The 20,234-nt window shown below is 39.1% G+C and overlaps 1 protein-coding gene across 1 annotated transcript in view; it reads right to left on the minus strand.

Annotated features, from left to right (window-relative positions):
* dlgap4b (discs, large (Drosophila) homolog-associated protein 4b) overlaps positions 1 to 20,234 on the minus strand; it is a 175,731-nt gene that overhangs the window by 63,662 nt on the left and 91,835 nt on the right. Inside the window, exon 2 of the mRNA XM_052129831.1 lies at positions 1,750 to 1,795. The gene's annotated coding sequence lies outside the window, so the exon portion shown is untranslated. The remainder of the gene's footprint in view (positions 1 to 1,749; positions 1,796 to 20,234) is intronic.

Below are 20,234 nucleotides of genomic sequence, written 5' to 3' on the forward strand. Positions count from 1 at the left end.
TTGATTCTTTTGAATCTACAGCATGAAACCTACAATGTGACCAGTGTAGTGCGATTCATGAAACAATGACTCTTATGAAATGATTCTTTTGAATCTACAGCATGAAACATACAGTGTGACCAGTGTAGTGCGATTCCTGATAAAATGACTCTTATGAATTGATTCTTTTGAGTCTACAGCATGAAACATTCAATGTGACCAGTGTAGTGTGATTCCTGATAAAATGACTCTTATGAATTGATTCTTTTGAATCTACAGCATGAAACATTCAATGTGACCAGTGTAGTGTGATTCCTGATAAAATGACTCTTATGAATTGATTCTTTTGAATCTACAGCATGAAACATACAGTGTGACCAGTGTAGTGCGATTCCTGATAAAATGACTCTTATGAATTGATTCTTTTGAGTCTACAGCATGAAACATTCAATGTGACCAGTGTAGTGCGATTCCTGATAAAATGACTCTTATGAATTGATTCTTTTGAATCTACAGCATGAAACATTCAATGCGACCAGTGTAGTGCGATTCCTGATAAAATGACTCTTATGAATTGATTCTTTTGAATCTACAGCATGAAACATTCAATGTGACCAGTGTAGTCTGATTCCTGAAACAATGACTCTTATGAACTGATTCTTTTGAATCTATAGCATGAAACATACAGTGTGACCAGTGTAGTGCGATTCATGAAACAATGACTCTCATGAACTGATTCTTTTGAATCTACAGCATGAAACATACAGTGTGACCAGTGTAGTGCGATTCATGAAACAATGACTCTCATGAACTGATTCTTTTGAATCTACAGCATGAAACATACAGTGTGACCAGTGTAGTGCGATTCATGAAACAATGACTCTCATGAACTGATTCTTTTGAATCTACATTACGAAACATACAGTGTGACCAGTGTAGTGCGATTCATGAAGCAATGACTCTCATGAACTGATTCTTTTGAATATACATTATGAAACATACAGTGTGACCATTGTAGTCCGATTCCTGATAAAATGACTCTTATGAACTGATTCTTTTGAATCTACAGCATTAAAAATACAGTGTGACCAGTGTAGTGCGATTCCTGAAACAATGACTCTTATGAAATGATTCTTTTGAATCTACAGCATTAAACATACAGTGTGACCAGTGTAGAGCGATTCATGAAGCAATGACTCTTATGAAATGATTCTTTTGAATCTATAGCATGAAACACACAGTGTGACCAGTGTAGTGCGATTCATGAAACAATGACTCTTATGAAATGATTCTTTTGAATCTATAGCATGAAACATACAGTGTGACCAGTGTAGAGCGATTCATGAAGCAATGACTCTTATGAAATGATTCTTTTGAATCTACAGCATGAAACACACAGTGTGACCAGTGTAGTGCGATTTCTGATCAAATGACTCTTATGAACTGATTCTTTTGAATCTACAGCATTAAACATACAGTGTGAGCAGTGTAGAACTGTTAAATGAACTGTTAAGGAATCAGAATCGTTAAGAAACTTCTGAATCGGTTCCGGAATCGTTTAATTCTTTAGGAATCCCATCCCTATACACCATAGTACTAAATGATTATTTTTCATGCACAAGTTCACATTTAAGAATACAATAGTATTACTATTATGGTTGTTTCTTAAAAAAACATGATATTACCATAGTACCACGACCATGAAACATGTAAATGTATATTGTTTTTATATTTTGCAAGGGGTGGAAAGTTTTAGAGAGACATACTTACATTTGTAGGTCATCCTTTTTCTGTGCCAAAACTGGCAGATGAAATTCTGTTGAAAAAAAAGGATTATTAGCATATATGTAAAATGAATACAGCTCTTGTTCATATTCATGAAATGACTTTCATCTTATTTACAAATAACTGAACTGTGCATCCTGAAATACGTGTTTCTAAAAACAACAGCAGCGGTATGATGGATAAATAAACAGACCTCGCTAACACGAGACGGGTTCGATGTTTTATGGATGTGTAACAGGAATATAATCCTGCTTCGACAGAAGCTGATATCATCAGTCTTTACCTATTTATTTATGAACTCGCATTCATGAATATTTAAAGTGACATCACAATGCCTTTAATGTTTACTGAGTGAGACGACACACATGTCTGGTGCAAACACCAGTGCCATCCATATTCATGGGATTATAGTACAAAACAATATTTATAAATATGACAATCACATACACTCAATTCAATGCACTAGAAAGTAGAAATAGCCAATCAGAGAAAAGGTGCAGATTTACAATAAAGGAAATGCTCACCAAAACATGATTTTCTGTGAATGTTTAGCTACCCCCATGTTGTTCCAAACCCATTTGTTGACGTTTTTTTTAATCTTCACGGACCATTAAAGTACTAACATTCTCCAGTCTGCATTTTTGGCATTCTGCGTTCGCAAAAACAATATGACACACACACAAAACGCATTGTCTTTTTGGCATAAACAGTGGCAAAGCTGGCACACTGCTGGCACTTTTTAATCTTAATGGGGGAGGAGTTTTCAGGGCTTCACGCTTTCAATCAAAAATAAACATCTTACTCCACTGACGGTAAGGTTTGGGTTTGGTTTAGGACACATGGTTAATAAAAGATGCATTTCTGTTGACTGTATTACAACCTTTATAATTAGGGAGGTCCCGAAACGATACTAGTATCACAATCGGGTCCAATATCGCGCTCATGTACCAGTACTCGTAAATATGCTCAGATAACACAAATCGATACCATCTGACATACGAATGCCATTCTGTAATCATTCACTCTACAAGTTAAAATCATGATGATTTTATCATCATGATTTTGATGAGTCTCGATTTCTGTTGAGACATTCAGATGGTCGAGTCAGAATTTGGTGTAAACAGAATGAGAACATGGATCCATCATGCCTTGTTACCACTGTGCAGGCTGGTGGTGGTGGTGTAATGGTGTGGGGGATGTTTTCTTGGCACACTTTAGGCCCCTTAGTGCCAATTGGGCATCGTTTAAATGCCACGGCCTACCTGAGCATTGTTTCTGACCATGTCCATCCCTTTATGGCCACCATGTACCCATCCTCTGATGGCTACTTCCAGCAGGATAATGCACCATGTCACAAAGCTCGAATCATTTCAAATTGGTTTCTTGAACATGACAATGAGTTCACTGTACTAAAATAGCCCCCACAGTCACCAGATCTCAACCCAATAGAGCATCTTTGGGATGTGGTGGAACAGGAGCTTCGTGCCCTGGATGTGCATCCCACAAATCTCCATCAACTGCAAGATGCTATCCTATCAATATGGGCCAACATTTCTAAAGAATGCTTTCAGCACCTTGTTGAATCAATGCCACGTAGAATTAAGGCAGTTCTGAAGGTGAAAGGGGGTCAAACACAGTATTAGTATGTGTTCCTAATAATCCTTTAGGTGAGTGTATATATATATCTCACTCGCTCTCTCTCTCGCTCTCTCTATTTCTCTCTCTCTCTCTCTCTCTCTCTCTCTCTATATATATATATATATATCTCACTCGCTCTCTCTCTCGCTCTCTCTTCTCTCTCTCTCTCTCTATATATATATATATCTCACTCAGCTCTCTCTGCTCCTCTCTTTCTCTCTCTCTCTCTCTCTCTCTATATATATATATATCTCACTCGCTCTGTCTCGCTCTCTCTCCGCTCTCTTTCTCTACATGTATATATACATATATATATATATATATATATATATATATATATATATATATATATATATATATCTATATCTCACTCGCTCTCTCTCTCGCTCTCTCTCTCTCCTCTCTGCTTTGACATTTTAAGGCCATGATGTTTGGCAGTACCTAGAATACATCTACTTTAAAAATACACCATTTATATGTCACATAGAAACTACATCAAAATGAACATTCAATGTAACCACCAAGAGCTCTGATATCCTCATTGAAGAATGAATCATTGAAAACATCACACATTATTTGCATGTTGTATATTACATGTGAATATTTCATGCCAGTTGTCAGTTCGAGTTAAAATGTGTAAGGGTTCAGCTAAAACCATGATTTATTATAAGACAACTGTGATGTCACATTAGTCTGAGAGAGGAACGAGGATTAGATACACTGGACAAGGACACCAAACCACTTAAAAACCATTTGGACTCAAAGACTCCAAACTATAAGAGGTCTGTTCAGTTGCAATTACTTGAAATAAACTACAACAATCCAGCCCTCGGGTTGGTGATTTTAGAGGTTTAATGAGATGTCATATGTTTGCTTTCAACTCTCAGACACTTGGAGTTTGGAGAACTATAATTGGAAGAGCTTGAGTTTATTTGTGTGTCTCTTTTTGATCATCTTTAAAGGGATAGTTCCCTCAAAAATGAGAATTCAACGATTATTCACTCACCCTCATGTCACACAAAAGGAGGTTGGGAAGGTTACTTTTAAAAAGCATTTAGTAACAGATTGCAGAATACATGATGTTAAATGTAATTTGTAATGTATTCTGTTAGATTACTCAAGCTCAGTAATTCAATCCAAATCATTTGGATTACTTCTTCAGCACTGGAACAAAACGTCACTTGTTTTGATTGAAAAAGTAAACAAAGTATAAAATACACTTATACTGTATATTGGAAAAAAATAAGATTAGCTGAAAAAGCCTAAAAGTCTTGTGCCGTATTGCTACTCAAATAAATGTATCTTGTTTTAAGGATTTTTAGATAATTTTATAGAAAAAACTTTTTAGCTTATGCTCAAAAGTGCATTTTCGTTATAGACTATTTATTTATTTTTCTCCCCAATTTGGAATGCCCAATTCCCAATGTCCTCTAAGTCCACGTGGTGGCGTAGTGACTCGCCTCAGTTGCCTCCGCGTCTGAGACCGTCAATCCGCTCATCTTATCACGTGGCTTGTTGAGCGTGTTACCGCGGAGACCTAGCGTGTGTGGAGGCTTCGCGCTATTCTCCACGGCATCCACAAAAAACTCGCCACACGCCCCACTTAGAGCGAGAAGCACATTATAGCGACCACGAGGAGGTTACGCCATGTGACTCTACCCTCCCTAGCAACCGGCCCAATTTGGTTGCTTAGGAAGCCTGACTGGAGCGTTATAGACTTTATTATAAATATAATCACGTCTGGTAACAGATGCAAGTAAAGGCAAGAAATAGCATTTTAGCTTAGCATACACTAATTTACACAAGATTAACTATTTTTGCTGCTAAAACCCCACAGAGTGTACACAACAGCATCCTTTTCTGAGCATATGTGGATTCTGTTCATAGAATGAGGCAGAAAATATATTATTTGTGGCTTCAGTGTTAAAGGCATGCAGTCGTAGGGCTGGGCGATAAAACAATACCGATATTTATCACGATAAAGAAAATCCACGATAAGCTTTTGAGGAATTTTCTATATTTACTGCGTGTCGCTAAAACACAAGCAGTTCGGCTTTCTCAGGCTGCGTTTCCACTGGGGTGGACAAAATCCGCTCAAAGGCGTTCACAGCGCTAGGAGAGAGCTAGCGCTGCCAATCCTACGATCCACCTTGCGAGCATGACGCTCGGCTTTCATAGGAATTAATTGAAAACGCTCTCAGCTTCGCTCACAACGCGCCAGTGGTAACGTAGGGTCAGACTGGATGAACGTGCTAATGCTAGCTGCCTTGCTAACGATTAGGCTACGTCGGACACCGGATTGATTCCATCCGCACCGCAAGACTTCATGACAACGGTTGCGCTCTCTCATCATCTCTAGTGAAGAGCGCGACAGAACAACAGTGATGTGGACAACAGCTCTGATCTTTCTGCGCTGTAATCTTGAATATTGTTCTCTAGCACCAAACATGCACCATTTCTGCCCCATCCCGCTCCGCACACGTCGCCTCTTTTCCCTGCATGTGTGTGGACATGAAGCGCCGCATGAGTTAACGAGGTTTCAAAGCACCTTTTAGACCAAAACGTTTGTCCCTTCTAAATGTATCTTTATTAATCAGCATGTTACGAGCCTTTAATAATAAACAAATCGATTTCTGTTCTAATTTTGTGGAAATTATTTAGATGTCTGGAATGGAAAGGAAAGACTAAAATTACTAGTTGGTCGACTAGTCTCTCACTTTAATGAAAATATACAAATGTTTTTTACATTTTTTAAAAACGTTTTCAAATGTTTTTCTCGGGACACCCCTGAACCCACATTCAGCATCATTCCACAGTCACAAGGGCTTCTATGCCTCATACTTAAGTATCTGAATCTAAAGAAATATTAAAAATATTTCATTTTAATGTACAAATATTCCAAAAAATACTGGACTGCTTCAGAACAAACAGATGATCTTTTAACATTCATTTTCAATTGATAAACGGTAAAAGACGGTAAAATGGGTAAAAGATCCCGCAGACCCCATTGCTTTGGCCGTCTCTGGACCCCCTGTGCAGTTTTGTAGAGACTATTTTGACTGTTTCGAATTTATTTTTTCTTCTTTTCTTCCAACAACTTTGAAATAAAAAAAAGAAAGTGCAGTGTGTAAATGTGTAGATGTATATCGTGATAAATATTGAGTTCGAACTATATGAAAAAGATTATCCTGATAACAATTTTGGCCATTTCGCCCAGCCCTATGTGATCGTGTGTTTATTGGATTTATGTTTCATCTGTCAAAGCGTTTCTAACTGTTTTTTGTTAAGCTGCAGAAACATGATGTAGCTCCTCAAGGGAAAGTTCCTCAATGACGTCATATCCACCTTTTCTCTCACAACAGTGTGAAAGCGCTCATAACAAACAAATCATAAGAAAGCGTTTCACCGCTGTTCAAACGCTCCTCAAACAGCATCATCTATATGGATAAATGTTTTCCAACTGAATAGAAATGAAACAAATGACAATAAAATGCAAATTAAAATACTTTTGAATGTAACTGTAATCTGATTACTGATACAGTTACTAATATTTTGTATTTTAAATATGCAATCCCATTACATCACTCCCCAATAATGTTAGTCACCATTCACTTTCATTGTATGGGAAAGAGTAACGCCAACATTCAGGGTGAGTAAATGATGCCAGAAGCTTCATAACTGGGTGAACTATCCCTTTAACTTTGCCGTCTGCAAATCTCTGCTGTGCTCCACGAAGACCCATTCCACTCCTGAATTCATCCGAGACTATTGCTGACATTACAGTACTTCAGCTTTTCGCAGATTCTCTTCCCGACCTTTCCACTTCCTAGGCAATTTCAGTCATAAGGGACAACCTCACATTACCTGGTATCAAGATATCATGTTGGAAATAAATACATTATCTTGCCTCTTTGCTCTCCCAGAGAAACACAACACTACATTTTCTTTTGCCGTGGCGCTGGAGATTCAGTAGTGGTGCAGGAAGCACTGCTAGAGTATTTTAAATGTAACCATTTTTGAATAAGAACAGGTTCTTTATTCTCAACCCTTTAAGTCAAAGGTCACACTATTGTGCATAACACACCTGGATGATTCTAGAATCATTCGATTATATGGTGAGTATTATCACGGCAGTTCTGAGGTGAAATGTCCACTGTGTGGCGCTAAATGAGAGTTAAATGCGATGAGGTTGTGATTAGCTTGCACGATTGCTTACCTAATAGAGTGTTGGACTTCAGACATGGAAGACCGCGGTTCAAGTCGAGCCAAACATACAAGCTGACATGTGAGATGAAAGTGGCATAGAAGCGACATGAAATGACGTGGCTGCTTCAGAAAAGGTGCTTTTCATATCACATTTGCTTTTAGAACATTAATGGATAGGTTTAGGTTAAAGTTTTAGGTTTGGGAGGTACATTTTACTTGAATATTCACCTAAAAAACCTGAATATTTCACTCCCACTGGACATTTCACTGGGAAACCGCAGCAAAACGTGTAATAAAGTCATTTTGTTTAGCAGAAATGTTGCCATGGTCACGTGATATTCATGTTACGCCTTTGTTCAAGTCTCGAATTTGACATCCTAGAGCTGTTTCTGGTCCATTATGAGGTTATGGTTTTGAAACATATACTTTATCTCTGGTTACTGTAGTAAAACCATGGTTCATTTTCATCAGGGATAGATAATACGAGTGGTGGTGTAGGGGTGTAAAGCACTAAACTGGTAATCAGAAGGTTGCTGGTTTGATCCCCACAGCCACAACCATTGTGTCCTTGAGTAAGGCACTTAACTCCAGGTTGTTCCGGGGGGATTGTCCCTGTAATAAGTGCACTGTAAGTTGCTTTGGACAGAAGCGTCTGCCAAATGCATAAATGTAAATGTAAATAAAACCATTGTGAGAGAACGCAAAACTATTTCAGAAAATAAATTCTCTCCCTGTCCTCTAAGGTACTCCATACAATTTGATTGGCTGATTTCTCCAAAATTCAGTCTCTAAATCCCAAGTCTCGGGTTTTTGTGTTTGCGAGGTTTGTAAGCTGTTCATAACACAATGTTTTGTTTTAGTTTTTTTTTTTTACGAATTACCAATCTGGGCTGCTTTTGCCTAAGCATCGCAATCGTAGAGATCATTGGCGCCAATGGTTTCTACGATCTACTTAGACTTACAATGCTTTTGGGAAATGATGCCCTGACTACTATTGTGATCAACTATTTCTATATTTCTACTATAAACCCACCCCTAATTAGTACAAAAAACCCACAATAAACGGTGATTGGTTGATTTACATATTCATATTACACACAATAGTGGCTAGAGCTTGCTTGAAATTTCCAACCTGATTGGTTGATTGGCTTCTACAAGGTCGTGCAGATAAACATGGTCCTCAATATCATTGTAAAGGCATTCAATGGAAAGGAGGAGGCAAGAATCGGCTTGACAATAAAGAAATAAACCAAAAGACACAAACACACACTTAGGACGGACAGCTGCCTGTAAACGTTCTCTCTCTATCGCACCACTGTCCGAAGCCTTTATCCCTCTCGGAGGCTTGATTAGCCTGATAAGGGACCGGATGTGTAGAATCACAATCCGTCCCCGCCGTCCGCCCTGCCACAATCCTGTAATATAAGAAACTGTGCTTTGATCCTCCACGTGTCAGTGAAATGTGGCCGGTTCCTGTCCAGAACACACTCCAGTGAGGACCAGACAAAGAAATATACACTTCATCAGGCTCTTAATGGTTTAAGTCAACTCTATGGAGAATATATGAGTATCTGTAAGAAAACATGGCGCTTTTTTCCTAATCAAATATCATTCGAACATCATTTTAGTAAGGTTGATGATGTGTAGTTTAAAAGCACACTTTGGGGCCTATCAGACTGGACATTGTGAGAACCGAGCGGGCCGGTGGGTCAGCCGCGAAATGGCCCGAATGGGCTGCGATAAGCTAAAATGAGCCGCTGCGTTATACAGAACGGACCACAAAACTGCGCCGATCCCGGGACGATTTGTCTTCCCTATCCAGCCCTGCATTACATAGAACGGGTCACGTAAGTTTTGTGGTCTACACCGCGATATCGAGAGAAGCCAGATTGAGCTAAGTGTTCTCATGTCTCTGAAGCACAACTATCAGGAAGCCTGCTTTACTCGTGCACACTTGTGTGCTTTAGAGATCACATGCAACACAAAGAATATTCACTGCTTAAGAAGTGCCGAACACAAGACAAATGTCATTGAATTTGCTGAATTTAACTATCATTTTAAAAGTCACGTTTCCTCAATTCTCTAAGTCTCTCGTGAAGTCCTACTCACTAATAGATACGCACATGTACATTTACATATGGCAAAATCTCTATCAACTGACACTTTATACTGTTGCCATGATATACAGTATATCGTCATATCGCCCAGCCCTACTCAAACCAATAGTAAAGTCTGGCTAAGATAAGCATCAAATTAAGTGTATGTTTTCAGAGCATGTTTTCAAATTTCTCTATTTGGAGAATATATTGGATTCTGGAGTAAAAGGGGGGATATCTAATTATTTTGAAGAGATTAAGCTGTAATCTTGTTTAGATTTCCTGTCAGTCTGTCATAGAAGATTGAATGTACCAGAGACAGTCGAGTTAGACTAACAGTTCTGAAGAAAAAAAAAAAAAAAAACGGATTGAAAAAAGGATGAAAGAGAGCTGAAATGAAGAGCCACAGTGTTTGTTGTCTCTCAGGCTTTATCTAAAGGGATTAGATCAGATTACTAAAAGCACAGATAAAACTAGGGGGTTAAGATGGAAGACAACAAACAGAAAAGAATGAGCCACCATTGGATTAACCTGTAGAAAGAGACTATTGAAGTAAAGCTAGTTCTTTATTTAAACACACATTTTCAATTTTTTTCCAAACCAGTCCTGTTTCTAAATTCAAAGTGTGTTGGATCCACCTCTGAATAAGACTGTCTGAGACAACCTTCTATATGATCCTCACGCCACTGGTTGAGCCAGATGTTGACAAAGGACCCACTTTACATTAGGTGTCTTTTCCTACTATGTATTTAAGCATCTGATACAATGGGCTTATTATGTAGATGTGTGTTTTTGCATTGTACACAATCAGCCTTTAAGCCTCACGGAGGCATAATTAGCCTAATACGGGACCGGGTGTGTAGGATCACGACCCGGCCCCGCCCTCCGCCCTGACACATTCCTCCCTCGTTCTCTCAGGCTGGGGAGCCCCCGGCCTGTACACCCCCCCTTTCCCTGGGGGAGGGCGCGCCTTCTGCGCTGTCTGCCGGCAGGTCATCCCCATCTACCTGGATGAGGGAGGGACAAGGGGAGGGAAACAGAAATAATTAAAATGGGGGGTACTTCCTTTAACAGTGTAGTACCCCCCAAAAAACTGTAAAATTTAAGAGATGAAAAAAAAACTCTTACTCGCCAGTTCTCTGATACGCCGCAGCTTGTTCCTCGGCCACTCCTCCACCCTCTATTGGACGACAGCCTCGCGGTCCGTGGCCATCATCCTCGTCCCCCGGCAGATGGCCGCGGCGGCTGCTCCGTTGGGGTGGATGGTAGTGGTGAGAACTCTACTACGGCGTATCCCTCCTCCTTCCTGGGCTTCGGCACCAGTGTAAAGGGATCAATGGAAAGGAGGATGCGAGAACCGGCTTGACAATATAAATAATAGTTTAATGGTAAACTTAAAAGACAACATAAACACACACGACGGACATATCCGTAAACGATCTCTCTCTTCCGCACGATCCCCTGCAGTCAGCCTTTAACCCTCACGGAGGCATAATTAGCCTAAAACAGGACCGGGTGTGTAGGATCACGACCCGGCCCCACCCTCCGCCCTGCCACATACATACATTTAAAGAGCCTGCAATTAGTTACACTGTAACATTACATTATTACATTATTCCAGGATACACATTTCAAACAACAAAATACTACATTAGGCACTTTTACACCATTGGTCCGAACGGTTCTGAGCACCCTGAGGAAAAGTTCCAGTGGCATATCCACTATCGCATAGTTCGGCAAGGCATGATTACAAACCATTTTCCATGGTTAGCTAATTGTGCTAGCCAATTGTCCGTTTGCCAACGCCATGATAACTCAGTTCTAGGTAGTTGGCCAAGTTTGCAAATATTTGGGTAAAGTTAATGAAAGTTAATACAAATTTTGGTATGTTTAGTATCTTCATGTTTTTACGATGATGGTTTAAGTAGTACTACATTACTTTTCTACACGTCTTTTTCAACAGGGAGGTTGATTACGGTAGCTACGCTAGCTATGATGGTAAACCTCTCTCCTTTTTGTGACATGGGCCATGTTTTTCAGGGGGAAATGTAGTCCTAAAAAAACTGAAGTATGTGATCATCCTTCATAGTGCACTCACTTCAATGTTTTCCTCTCAAGTCATCGTTACATACATTCAGATCCTGATTTCGTAGCATCAGAGTGGCAAAAGCAACTGTAATAAGGATATTTAAAAAAGGTGTTCACACTACCTCACTTTATATAAGTCTAATTATATTCCACTAGGTGGCAGAAAGCACTAGAAAAAAATACAATGTCTATATCATATTCCATTACATTATACAGATCTGAAATGTAGGTGGCGCTAGAATTTAGTCCTCACAGATGTGCTCGTCCATAGACATTCAGTCTGATGTTCAGTTCAAGCACCACTATCAATGTTTTATTGGATATCTCGGCCTCTGAGTGGACTACAAGCTCAGTTGATCCTCCCCAAATCCTCCCATTTGTAATGATATAAAACATTTTATCAGCAATTGTCGAAGACATATTTTCTGATGATTTGTTTAGCATGCTTTTCCTTCTGGATGTATTATTTTGTTCTGGACATCTAAGATATAACATTGGATTATTCAGCAATACAAGCAAGCTCACAAACAAGTACAAAATTCCTCATTGTTTAGAGAACTTCCTAAGGTAAAAACAGATGTAATGTTTTTGGCTATTTTGGGCTTACATCAGCGGTTATCGGAGCATTAAAGAGACGTTAGTATTTGATGAGTTACAGAAATCATATTTCACTTTGTGATTCTTTTGAAAATCTTTTGAACTGTAGTATTAGGGCAACAAAATTAACTGTAGGCCTAACAGTGTTTCCTGCTCCGCTATCCATCAGCAGCGCTCTGCCGCTACTGAATCTACAGCGCCACAGCAACAGAAGAAACTGAAGTGGTGAGCTTGAAGTCTGAATTGAATGCGATGAGATAAAATTAGCAGGTGCCACAAAATAACGCAACCAACACGTCTTTCTACTGCATTGTATAGGGCTGAACTATCTATCGAAATAAATTGAAATCAAGATATGACCTTATGTGAATATTAAACTGTGATTTATTCAAACAGTCTGCAAGTATTATGTACAGCGCTCCAAATTCACTTTCATTGTTCACTGCAAGTTCCTATATAGAAATCTTAAACAACCCTATGTCACCAGGTTTTTGTGGACAGAAGAGGAGGTGAGATCATCTTGAAGGTTTAACCCGATCTCAAAGCAATGCCAAAGTTTATTAAATTATTATAGAAATATTACTTAGCTGTAATAATTATATTAATATAGTTATTATTAGTTATTATAATACAACTGTAGGCCTAATATAATTCTATAATTTCTTAATGTAGTAATAATAACAATTATTATTATTATTATTATTATTATTATTATCAGGGCATGAAATCCTGCATGTTCCACGTTCATGATGTGGGGAATTTCTGCACTATTTTATTCATTTTAACATTTAGTTGAGAACTGGTAAACCTAAATCTTGTCTTTGAATGAAACTGTAATTCCACATCTGGACAGATATATAATCTCTTCCACGTCTCTCCCTTGTACAGCTTTCAGCTGCTCATTAAATGCTTGTTTGAGTTCAGTGTGAGCGTGCAGTAGCTCACAGATGTGCAGAGCTACCTGTGCCATGGGTACTGACACACCCCTGGCCCATACAGACACTGGCTTTTAGACCTGATGCTAATAACAGCTTGGATGGTCCTTTTCCTATTTGGCCCAGATAACAAAAACTTTTTGAACTAATCGGACCAAAAAACACAGTTCCTCTGTTCTACTTTCCATCTAAGTTGAGACCGAGCCAAAGAGAAGTCGGCAGCGCTTCTGGACAGTGATGATGTACGGCTTCTCCTTTACAGAGTAAAGTCTTAACTAGCATCTGTGGATGCAGCGGTGAGTGATGTTGACTAACAAAGGTTACTAAAGTAATCCCAAACCCATGTTCATGATATCCATTACAGATGAAAGATGTTTTTAAGACAGTGACGTCTGAGAGATCAGAGATCACTCACATTCAGAAGTGGTCTTCGTCTTGCCCTTTACGCACCAAGATTTGGCCACATTTCTTGAATCTTTGAACTATTTTGTGCACTGTAGAGGGTGAAATGCCCAAAATCCTTCCAATTTGTCTTTTGGGAACATTGTTCTCAAAGTTCAGGAGTATTTGCTGAAGCATCTGTTGGCAAATTGGCAAGTCTTGAATGATCGTTGCTCTTGAAGGACTCGGCTGTTATTGGAGGCTCCTTATATACTATGACACAACTGCCTCACCCGTTTATCATCTGTTTCACATCGCCTTGTGATTTCAACCCATCAAATTGTTATTAGTCTTGAATTGCCCGTCTCAACTTTTTTGGAGCAACTCATCTGATTTGAAATGACTGCATATGCATTTCCCCCCGATGGAAATTTTGTAGGAAACAATGAACTATACAGTCACATGCAGTCACATAATGAGAGCTTTGATTTGATATATGACTTGTCCATTTAGGTGCTATTTGAAAGACTTTTATTTTCCTATAAATATCTCTACCCCATTACTTCTAGGGGGCGTACATTTAAACATTTTTGAGGCCTTATTTTGAATCTGAAAAGTTCAGATTCTACTCTTTCAAATGATGCATCATATGCCTGACCTATTTATATGGATACTTTAACGGTGTGACGAGGCAGGCGAGGAATGAGGATCTATACGCAGCTTTATTAAAATAAACACGAAAGCTCAGAATAAATCAAAACACAGGGAACCTCGCACAGAGCATAACAAAACATGCAAGAACTGACAAATTAACTGGGGGAAACAAGGGTTTAAATACACAAGGGAAAACAAGGAACACCTGGGGAAACAATAAGGGAATGAGAAACAACCAGGGGAAAACCAATCATAAAATGAAACTACAAAGAACTACAAAATCCTAACAGGAAACAGGAACTAAACAAGAACTTCAAAATAAAAGCACAAAAACAAAAGACAACAGGGAATATGTGACAAACTTTTTAAGTGAATTTTATTTTTATTTTCTAACCAGGTACAAAATAACCCGTACCTCATCCATTTTTTGGAATTTCGCCCACACCTTTTTATTATTCCTCAATCCAAAAAAATGCCAAAATTGCAAAACAATATGTTTTTATAATGGTTTGAGGACTAAAATTGTATAGGATCATTAGAGACCCAAGGAATGTAAAAGTGTCTTTTTTTCTTCTTTTTTTTTGCACTTCCATAAATGATCATTTTACGATTAATCCATATTTATTCATTTCACAAGTTTACTATCACAGGATATCTATTTCTTTGTTTATTACAAGAGTATAAAACAAAGAAATAGATATCCTGTGATATTCTACATCACGTTGATTTTCTGTGCAACAATGAATTAACAATGGTGAATTATCAGTATTTTAAATGCATGTACAAATAAATATTATACTTGCTATTTCTTAGACAAGGTTGCACTGATGATTTAGTGATTAATTTGATGAATCTTGTTTTAGATTTGTTGCATTATCTCTTTGATATATGAAAAACATTATATATATATTTTCTATTATTTTCTAATTGTCTTGAAAATATTTTGAAAATGTACACTATCTGGCCATATTGTAAACCCATTTATGAGTGTTTAAGAGTGTTTGGTGAAATTCCCATGCATTTAACGGTTAATGGGGTGTATTTTTCTCTAATCATATGCAAAAAAATCTCCATGTCCAAGATGCATACAGTAAAAATAACAACACAGCAGAGCTTAAACAAGTGATCACACTCAAACTATTGACTGAAAGAACTGACAATGTCCTTCAGCGTGTGTCTTAAATGATCTACTGCAATACAACCAGCTCAGACTGCAAATATATTAATGTCCCTAAAGATTAGCAAGCCATATGAACAAAGTGCCGCCCTTTCAGGTCCTACAGGGATTACTGTATACTACTGTATGTGTTTGTGTGCTATGCTGTTGGCCAGCCCTGTATACTCTTGTCTCATCGGATCAGAGTTGATTTAATGCAGTTTAAAGGCCTCTATTGTATATATGGACATCCAAAACTGGCACATAAAATATCTGTTAACCTTCCCTCACGGTAAATCTCATATATCATCCGATATCCCAAAGGACTGCAGCTCCCAAGAGGCTTTGCCACAGGAAGCATCTTCTTATGCCATGAACTAGCTTGACTGTTTGCTAGATTCTGCTGCTAGCGTAAACACAATTACTGCTCCCAAATTATAATTAAACCACCAGCATGGTCGCAACTTGTTTCAGTGAGCACGGCAGTTGCCATCGCGTGCACCGCAACACATTAATGACAATTATTGCAGTTCCTGTCACAGTGCAACACCACTGGCTAAATCACCACAAACTACAGCGACGCACACATCTGCTAGTCATAAATAGACATAATTAAATAGCAATCCCAAACACTCTACTCTATACTGGCCAGTCACCTTCACAACGATGTGATTATATAAGCAAGGGCTGTTTATGAAGTTGTAGGAAAAATGGCAATGGCATTTTGTTATTAGCAGTTTTGGGGAAGATACTTTGAAACTGTAGCTGGCCAAACTAGAAGATACTCATAATTTAAAGGTGCAGTATGTATGATTCAGAAACTCTTGTTATTAGTGACACCTGTGGCCGTTAAGTGAACTGCAGCAGCTGCCTGTTGCTCGTGCTCGTGCACATACTCTATAGGGACGCGTGCGAGCATCGACCAAAACTAATGACGTAACGTACAAAGAGGCTGAACATGATTCACCGACATCATGCTGACAGATGAGGCAAACTTTAACATAGCATACTGATACACACATACAGCTACATACATATACCTTTTAGTATAAAGAGAAGATCGTTGGAATTATTTGAAAGTTATGAAGCAAGGTAACTTGCAATTCGTCAGCGTTAGCAGGGAAGATCAGGTTAGCTAAAATGACATGGATCAATCCTTATGGCACTATATTTCACATGCTTTGCAGTTATGCAAGTTTACCCGTCCAGTAAGAAGAACGCCAATTCAGGGTCACTTTTGATCCCAAAAACCGAACAAAGTTCCCTCCAGGAATCAAATGCCCTGCCGATGTTCACTCTAGTTTTCGCTCAACCACGATCACGTTCCCGCTTAGCCAGACGGGATTCAGTAGATACGAGTTTGTGTTGGAGTCGGTGTTGCAGAGAGTAGTGACTGGGGCGGCTGTGGATCAGGTGGTAGAGCGGGTCGGCCACTAATCGCAGGGTTGGTGGTTCGATTCCTGGCCCACACGACTCCACATGCCGAAGTGTCCTTGGGCAAGACAGTGAACCCCAAGTTGCTCCCAATGGCAGGCTAGCGCCTTGCATGGCAGCTCTGCTGCCATTGGTGTATGAGTGTGAGTGTGAACGGGTGATTGGGACACAGTGTAAAGCGCTTTGGTAACCTCTAATGTTAAAAAAGCGCTATATAAGTGCAGACCATTTACCATTGTGACTGTTGAATAGCGGAAGAGAAGTGATTACTGAGGCAAGGCTCTCGGGAGCGCATAAACATCACATCCTTTGGATTTTCTCGGCATAACCGACCTTCACATGAAAATCAGTCTACAGGCTTTAATAGGCAAACTAGGAAGTCTGGGAAGGGCTCATTTTTTAAGTTGCGTTCACAAGACGTTCACATTCACACAATGCTGCCGATTGAGCTTAAAGGTATAGTTCACCCAGCGTCAGTCCATCTGAAGTGGTCCAATAATTGTAAAGTTGGTTGCTTGACCATTTTTAATTTTCCTACTTTCAAAACCACCAGTGCAAAGACAGATGTTTACAGAAACCTCAATATCTCAGCTGAGGATGGTCCGAGCTCCTTGGAACAAAAACTGACCTCTAGAGCGCATTACAAGGTACATTAGATATATGAACATTTGGCACATACTTGTTCCTTAGACTTAGAACTTAAGTCCTAATTTAATGCTCAAGATTGCTCAAAGTTCCACTTTTAAGTTCAACTTTGCCGCTTTTCTGTACCAAAGGCACTGAGGTTTTATAATGCAAGATTTATTAGATTTTTGTTTTTAGTCGGGAGTTGGGAAGTGGGAATAATAATGTTTATTACAATGGAATTTCCTCACAACTCAGAATAACAGAACAGTGAACTATCAGCCTAAATAGCACAATGCAAAGGTTTTAAAATGATACAATCTCAAACAAAGTCAAACCAAAATGATCCAAAAACTGGTTCACGTTTCCATGTCATGTGCGTGGAGTTAAACTGCTGCGTTTATCCTCTTTGGAGTTATTAGTATCCAGATTCTGGAGCGGTTATGCAAATTCAATTTCTTCAGGAGAAAGAACCAGACAGATTCGAGCAGTCCCGATCGGCGTTGGGTTTCCCTCTCTAAACAATACTGCAACTGAGGTGATGTTACCAAATCTTGATATGGACTTATATAATTCACAGCTGTTCCAATTCTTTTTTGCTTCACTTGAGCGTGAGCCTGTATCTCACGCCTCCCTTGACAGGCGCCCACATGTTGAAAACTCCTGTAGTAATGCACACCTCATTATGAGGATGAGGAGAGCTCACAAAAATTACCCACAAATTCAGTTCAGTTGCATAGACAAGGTATCTCCCTGGTTAGTGGTTTTGTATTTATCCACTTTGCTGTTGTGCATAGGCATGCTTTTTACATCCATGTGTACACTTAACAAAGTTGGTGACATTTAGTCCAGTTTCTAAATATCAAGCTAAGGAACATTTAGAATTTGTGGATGTTTTGGTGTTCTGGAGATATACATTTTGTTACTTATTTTTTACTATGCTAAAAAAAATGTTTTTTTATGTTGGCAAATCACTAGTTACTAAGTGGAAATGCTGTTGTATTACATCAAGTGTGCCGCACAAGCCCTCAAAAGTGAAGCCAAAACGTCTCGATTGCCCCCCGGTGACTGGTCCTAGTATAGGTCATAAACCCCGCCTCCCCATGTTATTCAACGGGACGTGAGACCAACTAAACAATTAAATTACACTTCACATATCTTTTTTCCAAAGATAGATTCTGTCATTTACTGTCGTTTCTATCAAGTTTATGTCATTTCAAGTGTTTGTTTGCAAAATAAGTTTGTTTTTAGTTATTTGATGCTATAAAAACGCTGCTGTGACATCATGATTGACAGCTGTGATTGACAGGTTCTCTGAGCGAAGTAGTCACTGAAGCACCAACTGACTTTTTTTCGGGCTCTTCGGAGGACTGAGGAGATTGGAGCTTTAAATGTAATATCTAAATTTCTATAATTAATTATTTCACACCGTCAAAATTCAAAAGTCAAAAGTGCAGGGGCGTGTGCTTGCGATTGATTCAGCGAGAGTGAGGGCGGGGCCTTGATTTCGCGGCTTTACTTCCTGCTCACTACTGCGCAGGTCTGGTCCCGAAATCGCAACTGCGCAGACTCAAGTCCCAAGATGTCAGCGCCATATCGGGACACTGGCGGCTTCAGTTCTCACCAATGGAAAAGAGCGAAGGGGCGTCGTCCATCTTTTTTTACAGTCTATGTTTTAAATACAATAGTGACTCCAATAATAGTGACTTTGATAGTGACTCCAAATAATGAACTAGTACTTGTTGCAATGAAGCTGGGGACCTTAGTCCAATGGGCGCTTGTTTTGGTGTTGCCACCCCTCATAGGCTGCATAGGATGAATCAGTGAATCATTGTTTTGAACAGTCCGAACTAACCAATCTGCCAAAATTAATCAGATTTCAACTCTAATTGAAAGACTACATAGGGAAATTCTAGGAAAGCATGATTTGTGCCTCAGCTCAATCGATTGTAAAGCTGACGCTGACAGACACACACACACACACACACACACACACACACACACACACACACACACACACACACACACACACACACACACACACACCTAATGAATCTCAAGAGGATGAACAGAAGACATTACTTTGCCTCACATAATGTGTGAGTCAGACACCCGTACTTCACACGTCTGGGAAGATGGATCGTTACTTGTGAGGAAACAGGAAACCAAATTGAAGAGGAAGGAAGATAAATGTACCCAATCCAAAACACTCTTAGTCTCTGCAGACAAGACCTGTCCCAGACTAGAGTCAACCAACAAACAGAAGCTCTGGGCTTTGACATTTATCGAATTCTACAGAGCCCATTAAAGGGCTTTATTCTACACTTCTGTAGCATAAATCTTTCCCCCTGATGTCTACTGATAATGTTAGTCAAGATTTCTTGCACCAAAAACATAATTTAGTTTTTCATGACCATTTTACACTCTCTCTCTGACCCTTTCATTTTGACAGGCTGTTTTTGCTACTGTGTCTTTAAGAATTCCATATGTAAATTCCTCTGTAATGATTGAGAAATCATTGGGCAGAAAATCACCAAATCACTTAATAATCAATTCCAGTTTATTTTTTATTTTTCGTTTTCTAACTTAAGGGGCCATTCACACCAAATTTCAATGAAGAAAATGACCTGACTTTGACTTGAGAACCAGTGACTCGACAAT

Source organism: Xyrauchen texanus, chromosome 7, assembly GCF_025860055.1.
Source record: "Xyrauchen texanus isolate HMW12.3.18 chromosome 7, RBS_HiC_50CHRs, whole genome shotgun sequence".
NCBI lineage: Eukaryota > Metazoa > Chordata > Actinopteri > Cypriniformes > Catostomidae > Xyrauchen > Xyrauchen texanus.